Source organism: Garra rufa, chromosome 16 (genome assembly GCF_049309525.1).
Source record: "Garra rufa chromosome 16, GarRuf1.0, whole genome shotgun sequence".
Lineage (NCBI taxonomy): Eukaryota > Metazoa > Chordata > Actinopteri > Cypriniformes > Cyprinidae > Garra > Garra rufa.
This window is the reverse complement of record NC_133376.1, coordinates 32,951,479-32,961,117: the sequence shown is the minus strand read 5'-3', so window position 1 is coordinate 32,961,117 and position 9,639 is coordinate 32,951,479.

Here is a 9,639-nt window from a genome sequence, read left to right as displayed (position 1 = left end):
TGAAAATATAATGGATTTAAGAAAGAAAACGAATTTGCTTTTCTTGTGTTTACAATTTTATTTATATTATTTGATAAATAATATCCACACAAACTATGAATTTAAATGTAAATAGAAAGACAGTGCCTAGGCCATATTTGAGATTGTGATTATAACCCCCCCCCCCCCCCCCACACACACACACACACTGTCTGTGATGTTTTCAATGCAATTTATAATATTTATATATTTTTTAAGTTATGTAAGTTGTTTGTAAGTTATGTAACTTGTTATCCTATGTTTTATGCATTTTATTTATTATTTGATTTAAATTTAATTTGCAATTTTGAAGAGTAATTCCTGTATATTTTTTATTTTTGATTAAATTATGTAAAATGACACTTGGCTGGGTGTGATATGACAATGGGGGATGGCATAATAATTATTCTAAAGGCAGGATAATTATTTTTAATTAAATGCCATTTAAATAAACATATGAAGCATCCATATTATCTTAGCCCACCGCTTGTACTTGACATTACTTTCCACAAAGTTTAGAGATATGCTTCAAATATTTTAAACTACTTTAGTAATTATTATAATTAAATGTTAGGCTATATAAATGTTCACTGATTTACAAAAGGTATTTTATTGCGTCCTAAAAACGTATTTTCGTTGCACATGCAGTTATCTATCTTTATTTTTATCTATATTTTATTTATTCTAATTAAATATAAATAAGATTAACACTAGTTACTGTTGTTGTCGCTGAAACAGACTTCTATTGTTTAATTTTCAAAACATTTTCGGTCATTTCCTGTTGTTGTGAGGTAATACGGGCAAGATTGGTTGTTCACGTTTCCTTTTCTGTCTTCCTCAAACAGTCAAGGTAAGTCACCGGAAATGCCATGCATTTAATTTTTGCTTGTTATCAATGCATTTACTTAGTTTTAATGTGACTTTTGCTCTTGTTAGAACAGTACGCGCCTCATCTGTAAATATCTGTAAATTAGCGGGTGTTTTTCTCTCTCTCTCTCAAAAAGACTGTTAACATTTTGGCTGAAGAGAGAGAAATTTCAATTCCAACTGGTGTATAAACCAACAGATGGGCGTGGAGACGTGGACTTGGAGATGTGACAAGTGATTTTTGAATTCGCTACTGACATAATGAATTGAGAAAAAAAGAGATCTCAATAAACTTGTCACTCAGTCCTACAAAGGTCCGGTCAGATTCGAGCTGTTTTCCATAATTGCAAGTCCACATTTCTGATCCTCGCAGGATCTGTGGTATTTGGCTTTGCACTCTAGTCACTCAGGGTCGCAAACCTGCAGGAAATATGGGCTACCATAGCAACAGAATGATGGCCTCTAAAGGCTTAACATTATTCCGCCCTAATAGAAAAATAACAGCGCCAAATCCCGTCCTTAGTGAGGAAGCTTATTTGGTAGAGGCAGGCTCCCACCTGTGAGCCATAGTTGCCACACCACTGTGCAAAGACCAAAGGGAAAAAGCCTTTTTAAAACGCTGGGGTCTGGATGGGGTGTGTGCCTGGTTTCTAACCAAGCCACAATCTCTGCAGCTGCAAACAGCATTGCTTCAAAAGAGAACACTTAAGCTTCAAAATCACTTAGCTGGCCTGTAAACAAATACAAGATGCCATTTTCAGTTAATGCTGTAATTTGCCTAAACTGAATTATGGTGGTGAAACCAGCCATTGCATACAGTAACACTGCACTGCAATGCCTTTCTGGTGTCTTTTAAAAAGGTTGAGTAAAGGGATATTGGAATGAATATGAGGCATCTCTATATTTTGTGTCTGTTAATTAAACATATTTTTGAAGACCAAAACAAGCTGCAGAATAGGTGTCGTTCTGTCATTGAAATTCTTTGCTATTTGTCCTTGTGCCGATTCCATGCATTAAAAAAAATTGAAAGATTAGCAAAGGCACAACTGCAGTGGAAAACAATATTGTTTTCCTAGAACATTCAGAGCATTTCCTTTTGTTGTTGTTTTCTGAAGCCTCTTTGATTTTTCGAGCTGTGATCACGATGCTCGGCTCTTATTGTGGCTTGATGGTTTTGAATATGGTATGACGGTCATAACGGGCAGCATCAAGGATTTCTTTGGACCACGCACTTCATTCTCTCGGCGTAATTAAATCTGTACAGTATACGCAGTTGACCAACGAGAGGGCAGCCTCCCCTGCTGATCACCGAAGGGAATCCTACTGAATCTCTCCCAAAGCCTCCTGTTTTAGAGCCTTAAACTGGGCACCTTTCCACATCAAAGCACTCCTGAGCGCTCGCTTCTCAAGGACTCACGTCTTCGGGAAAGAATGGCCTCTACTTAGAAACGAACACCGCTGGTCTAATTTGCCTTGCATGGCCCTCCCCATCCCCCTAGTGTATGTGCAGCCTGGGCCTGATCTGACACAGCCGTGGCTATCTGACGAGATCACATGGAGAGGTGCGGGAACTTAAAGGCGAGGAGTTACTCTGCATCCTACCAGGAGCCTCAAAAGGACTGTATTAAAATGCGCTCGATATGCCGGTAAGGGCTTTCAAAGTGCTGCGCACCCTCTAGCCCCGGCAAACTCAAAGGGCATCTGTGAACCCATGGTAAGGGGAATAAGACCCCTATTAATTTAATGAATCCAGGGTATTAGTATGCCTAACCAGCCTCCCATATTTCATCTTTAGTCAAGTTCAGAGCAGCAGTCTACTTGGGAATGACAAAGGCAGGTGGATGTAAGATGGATTTTGAGCTAAATGCACAACTTTTTACTGTAGAATCTCAGTTTACAGCATTGGATAATGCTGAATGGACCAATTGTTTATTCAATATACTTACAATTAATTTTCGGTCAAAACTTGTTCATTATTTGAGCTGTAAAGCTATTTAAATAATAATTTTTGCAGTTGTTTTAGGGTTGTATTATGTTATGGCAAAAAAAGTTGAAAAATTGGATATAATTTAAGACATAAAATGTTATTAAGTGTTTGTGTATACATGTGTATACATGCATGTCGTCTGCCTATACTGCTGAAGCAGTGGATATTTTGGAATAAGTGCGTGTTAATTTTTGTGATAATCATACCACAAAAGCATTCGAATGAGCTTAACTGAACCCGAAACTTTTCTTTAAGAAAACCGGAGACGCATCTCGTGGCTTTGTGAAAGTTTCCCCCAACATTTTACCACACTCAGACCTGCTAATATATCTGTAAAGGATAATGTTTAAGAAATTGGGCCATCAAATTTGCCAAAAGATGATAGACGGGAAGCATATATTTGCATAATTTCACACCCGCTTGGCTGTAAGCTGGGAACATGCTGGTCGTAGTGATGGAACTGTGAATCTTAACCATGTCTCACTGCAACTGGGCTGTGTTAGCTCAGCCTCTGTGCAACAGACTTGTTCGTGCCAAACAGAGGAAAGCATGACGCGGCGGCAGTGGCAGCTCCTCCCTGGACGTCGCGCACCTGAGAGTGGCGACTCATTTTGGTGTGTTTGTGATGGCCACCTGCAAGAGATTAGGCAGATAGTGGAGTTTGGGACCAGGAAGGGGCAGCTGCTGGACCTAATTAAAAGCACAGTAACAGAAACTCTCGCAACCGCACATCAAAGCTCTCAGACAACGTCTGTCTGCAAGCTCATCTCTGGGGTGTAAGGACCTGATGTGACCGAGACCAGTTGCATGCTGGGCCGCAAGCCTGACCCCTGGTCCAGCAGCTCGGTCGGGGCCAGGCTTACCTGTACCGTGCTGGCGAAAGGTGATGCGCTTCATCTGTGTTTGCGCGGCGACTCCGACCTGGAGTGCAGAGAGACCGAGAGCAGAGGTGAGAGGTCAGCAGGAGAGGGCAAACTTAAGAGAATCACACATGGGGCACATTTACCAAACACTGTCTGGAGGTAACATGCATTTTCAACTGATATCGCTCCTTAGGAGCACATGAAATGTTCGCAGTGCCTTTGTACTTGCCCCCCTGACCTCAGTTGAAAGGAAGAAAAAACTGCTGCTTTGATTGACTGCTTGCTGATTTGCCATGATAGTTAATTATCCAGTTCAGTCATTACCAAGACAGAGGGGTTTTAAAATTTCAAAGCCAAAGTATTGTTCACTTGATCTGGAAAATGCACCGAAAGAACATTTTAACCCCACTGTTGCTGGAGCGACTCTGCATTTTTCTTTTTCTTTTGAAATTAATTAAAGCAGACAGTAAAAGAAGGATGTTCAAAACTAAACAATTAAACGCTCTCTCTCTCACACCTTTGAATGTATCCATCCTTCACTGGAACCTCATGTGTGCCTGTCAGGGGAACCATAAACCTGTTATGCAGTTATCCATCACTTCAGCCTTATTCTGTAGCGATGTTATCCGAATCAAAGGTGCCGTAAGGCAGCGTTCACTCATAGTGATGTAAATAGTTTGACATTGTCTGCAACCCTGCCTACTTCTGCTTTATTGTTGTCAGACTTCAAGTTTGGTTTTCCCAAAATTCTTTGTCATTCGGATTTCTATCCAGGCTCTTTGGTTTTCCATCATGTAGAGCTGCTTTCATTCAGCTACTAATGAAAGGACAAGTCAACTTCCAGAAAAAAGGATAATTTACTTACCCCCTTGTTATCCAAAATGTTCATGTCTGTCTTTCTTCAGTCATAAAGAAATTATGCTTTTTGAGGAAAACATTGCAGGATTTCTCTCCATATAGTGGACTTCTGTGGTGCCCCCAAATTTGAACTTCCAAAATGCAGTTTAAATGCAGCTTCAAAGGGCTCTAAATGATCCCAGCCGAGGAAGAAGAGTCTTATCTAGCAAAACAATTGTTTTTTTTTGTAAAAAAAATCTACAATTTATATACTTTTTAACCTTATGTGCTCATCTTGTGTAGCTCTGTGTGAACTCAACCAAATTCAAAATGGTCCTACATTGCTGCAGAAGTACCGACCCAGTGTTTACAAAGTGAACATGGAAGTAAGCTCAAACACCCTTTACAAAAAAAGGTAAAACAGCGATGTAGGACGATTTTGAAGTTGGAAGAGAAAATGAGATGGGAGTTTTTCGACATACCCTAACTGTCATGAACCAGAATACACAGAGCTATATCTTTTTTTTAAGAAATTAACCGATTGTTTTGCTAGATAAGACCTTTCTTCCTCGACTAGGATCATTTATAGCCCTTTGAAGCTGCATTTAAAATGCATTTTGGATGTTCAAACTCAGGGGCACCATAGAATTCTACTGTATGGAGAGAAGTCCTGAAATGTTTTCCTCAAAAAACGTAATTTCTTTATGACTGAAGAAAGAAAGACATGAACATCTTGGATGACAAGGTGGTGAGTAAATTATCTTTAATTTTTTGTTCTGGAAGTGAATTTCTCCTTGAAGTTTATATTACAGCCTTACAGTTGGTAAAAATTCGAGAAAGTCTTGCATAATGAACATGACAAAAGATTCTGGCCTTATCTCTACATTTAAAAATGTTGAAATAAAAGGGTTAAAAATAGTACATTTTACATTTACATTTATTCATTTAGCCGACGCTTTTATCCAAAGCGACTTACAATTGGGAATACAACAAGTGATTCATCCTAAGGAGGCAGATCAACATAGGAAGTGCTAACTTCCTATGTATAGTAACCTTAAAGTGATCTTATTCTTGCTAAATTAAGCTAACGTTTTTGTTGTTGTTATTATTATTATCTTATTATTTTATTTTTGATCCCTACTATCACTGAAATGGGTGCCCTGAGGAATCACACTTCTTTTTGTGATAGCCCTAGGCTCTGTAAATGGCAAAAAGGAGTCAAGGGAATAACCCATGTTTTTCTTTTCTTGCAGAAATGCTTCACAATCATTGTGCAAGTTTTCTGACATCGGGTTTGCTGACATGTTTCGTGAAGTTGGATTTTGAGAGAGGGCATGTGGTCGAAGAAAATTGACACTGTCTGGTTTTACAATGTTTTTCTATTTGGGACCTGGTGCATTTCTGTTTGTTACATTTTTTTTATTTGATTATTATGTATAAACGTAAATGAACAGTTCACCCAAAAATTAAAATACAGTCATTAATTTCTCACCCTTATGTTGTTCCAAACCCGTAAGACCGTCGTTCATCTTTGCAAAACAAATGAAGTGTTTTTGATTAAATCTAAGAACTTTCTGGCGTGGTTTAGACAGCAATGCAACTACCACATTCAAGACTCAGAAAGGTACTGGTTGTGGTATGTGCAATGAATGACAGAAAAGAAGAAATTGAATAAAGTCATTATTTTTGGTTTCCTTGCACACAAAAAGTATTCTCGTATCCTCATAAAATTACAGTTGAACCACTGTCACGTGGGCTATTTTAACAATGTCCTTACTACCTTTCTGGACCTTTCTGGGTAGTTGCATTGCTGTCTAAGCAGGGTCAGAAAGCTCTCGGATTTCATCAGAAATATTTTGATTTGTGTTCCGAAGATAAACAAAGGTCTTACGGCTTTGGAACAACATGAGGGTGAGTAATGAATGACAGAATTTTCAACTATCCCTTTAAATAGACTTCTTTAAAATTATATGTAGCAGCAGGATGTTTAGAAGGTGAGCTATTTGTATTAATCAGGTGTGAGTAATAAAAACTGTAGCTCCTTACCTAAAAAAATAAAATCTCAGACTTGATTAGAAAGACGTTTGATGATATTGAAGGAATTTAAATTTGGGCAAAGTACTATAAAACTATATGTTTTGCATTTTGGGCCAACGTTTGCATTGTCAGCGGTTGTGAGACCATCAGCCCTGTCTGATGACCTTTGTTATGCTGCTTGTTGCCTGATTATGTGTGTACTGTGAATCTTAATTTGCAGTCACTTTGTTTGTCTCTTATGATCTATTTGGTTAACTAAAACAGCTGTTCTTGGTAAAGCAATTGTACATCATCTCTAGGATCATAAATGTTTTCTTAAGGTCCTGTTCTTTTGACCTAAAACTGTTGAAAAAAGATAGAATGATCTGTCCTGTATTATTAAGAAAAGCAGCCCATGGCAGAATAGTGTTTGCCTGTTGAGTGGGAACAGAAATAACATGTCAGCTGGATTTCATTTTATAATGGTATCTGCCACTCTGGCTGTCCAGGCCGCGTCTTGTAGAATAGTGCAAGGGCATTTTTGTGGTGGTTGTTCAGCTTTGTGGCACCCTGCTTGGCAGCAGGTTGTGTGGGAGCCTGCTTCAGGCTCCTTCAGCAAGCAGTCATGTGGTTCAATCTCGTTATAGTGATTCTCCACCAGTCTCTGCTTGAGCAGGCCTCCCCAAAGTGTGTCATCAGCAGATGTCTTTATAGAGCAGACCGGTGCCGAATGGAAAGGAGAGACTTCTTTGGCAATTTTGTTTTGGTGGTACCTTTTCCCCCCTCAGTCCATCGATCCCAAGCAGTCATTTCAATTTGTTTTTTTCAGTCTCCGCTTAAGTCGGAAATACTGCTTGCCTCAGCAGGGCAGACAAAAGAATGCAGTCTAAGAGCGAGATTCACTTTGCCTTATATTTTGTAGACCCACACCTCTCATGTGGATTAAAAATTAATAATTCATTAAGGTCCTTAACTCCATGCAAAAGGGCTGCTTTAGACTCTTAGGATGGTATCGAAGTCATGGTGATGTCTAAATTTAGCTTTTGTGGCGGGAGTCCCGAGGAACAATCAGCGTCGCCCTGGCAACTCATCGGAAACACCTGCAACCACTCAACACGGACCAATCGATCACGGCGAGATCTGCTTTATAAACGAGCCCCAAAGCACAGAAGGGTGAGAAGCTTCTCCAAAGAGCTGAAACGCTTACCGTCTCTCTCTATCGTTCCTTCCACAGACTCGCCGTGACGATTGGGCCGCACCCAGCCTGGACCGCTTTCACTCGGGGTGACCGCACGCTCCTGCACTCACCCCTCACTGGCCACAGTCACCAAAGAGCACGAAGGGACAAAGGGTTCACGAGACACCGAGCACCGAAGACGCCACATCGCCCTTTCCCCGTATTATCTCCTTCACTTCTGCACTATTGTCAATAAACGCACCCTCCGGGGCTCACCTAAACCTCTTGTTCTGTCGTGCTATTCCCCGCCCGGCCACAAGGTGGTGGAGAATGCGGGCAACGTGACGGGCCTGGGAAGCCGACGAACAAGACACTCTTTGTTTACACCGCCATCTTGCCTCGTCTCTCACTTCCGGTTTTTTCTGTTTTTCAGGCGCGCCCCTCCCCGGCAAAATGGAGGACATTGTGAAACAGCTGGCAGAGGTTAGCGTCCGCCAGCAACAGTGTTTCGAGCTTTTGACCGAACAACATGGCCAAATTCAAGGTTATTTAGCAGAGCTACGACTACCAGCCGCTCAACATGTTCCCCTACCTGATCCCCGCGTCACTGCTGCTCGGCTTTTACCCAAGCTAACCGCAGATGATGATATTGAGGCTTACCTCAAAATGTTTGAGTCAGTCGCTCGTACAGAGGGCTGGGCTAGAGGTACTTGGGCTGCATTACTGGCACCGTTGCTTTCGGGGGAAGCTCAGCGTGCTTACTTTTCATTACCTGCGTCTTCTCAAAGTAATTATAATGAACTGAAAAGAGAAATTTTAGGCCGCTTAGGGCTATCAGCGACCACTGCCGCCCAGCGCTTCCATGAGTGGGAATTCAAAGCGCGGTTGCCAGTACGCACCCAGGCCGCCGATCTGATGCGGTTAGCCGAACACTGGCTGCTAGAGGACTCGCCATCCCCCTCCCAAGTCGCCGAGCGGGTAGTGGTTGACCGGATGCTGAGAGCGCTCCCGCGCTCGATGAGGCAGGCTGCCGGCATGCGGGGCCCTAAGTCCATCGCAGAGCTCATCGAGGCGGTCGAACTGGCGGACGCAGCCTATCATCGGGAGGCCGGGGAGCGAGCGCCGCCTTTTCCCCGGAGGGTGCCCCAGGAGCGACGGCCGCCAGAGGGCATCCCACGACCAGTGCGCAGACCGTCCAGCCCCCGCGACGAACCAATGCCCACGGACCCACCATCTCCGCCTGTGAAGCCTTGGATGGCGGGCTGTGTGGTTCACCGCAGGACCCCCCGTGGAGCCCCGATGACCACGGTGAAAATTCAAGGCCGCTCCTGTCAAGCTTTACTGGACTCCGGAAGTGCCGTGTCCCTAGCAAGGCCCGGCACGCTGGGACCCCGGCCTAGTCCCAAAGCTGTAATGCCCATTACTTGTGTCCACGGAGATACCCGCCAGGTATTTACTAATCTTCTCACCTTCCACAAAGGTCGTAAAGCCTGGACTCTGGAAGTTGGCGTCCTCAAGGACCTACCTGTACCGCTGCTACTGGGACGGGACTGGCCGGGGTTGGAGGCCGCCCTAGCCGAAACCACACAGCCCGCCCATCCACGCCGACGCCTACGTCGCCAGCCGTCGCGGGGGTCTGAGAGCCCACACAGCCTGCTGACAACCGACAGTGGGAGAGAGGGTGAGTCCCCCGCCCGTGATACTAACCTTTTCCATAATGTTTTCCAGCAGGTTACGGGTGGGGGAGACTTTGGAAGAGCCCAAAAGGAAGACGACAGGCTGAAACACTGCTGGCGGCAAGTACGCGTCCTTGAAGGCCAGGACGTCCTTCCGGCCCCTCACCCTCTCCCACACTTCGTCGTGCAAAACGGTCT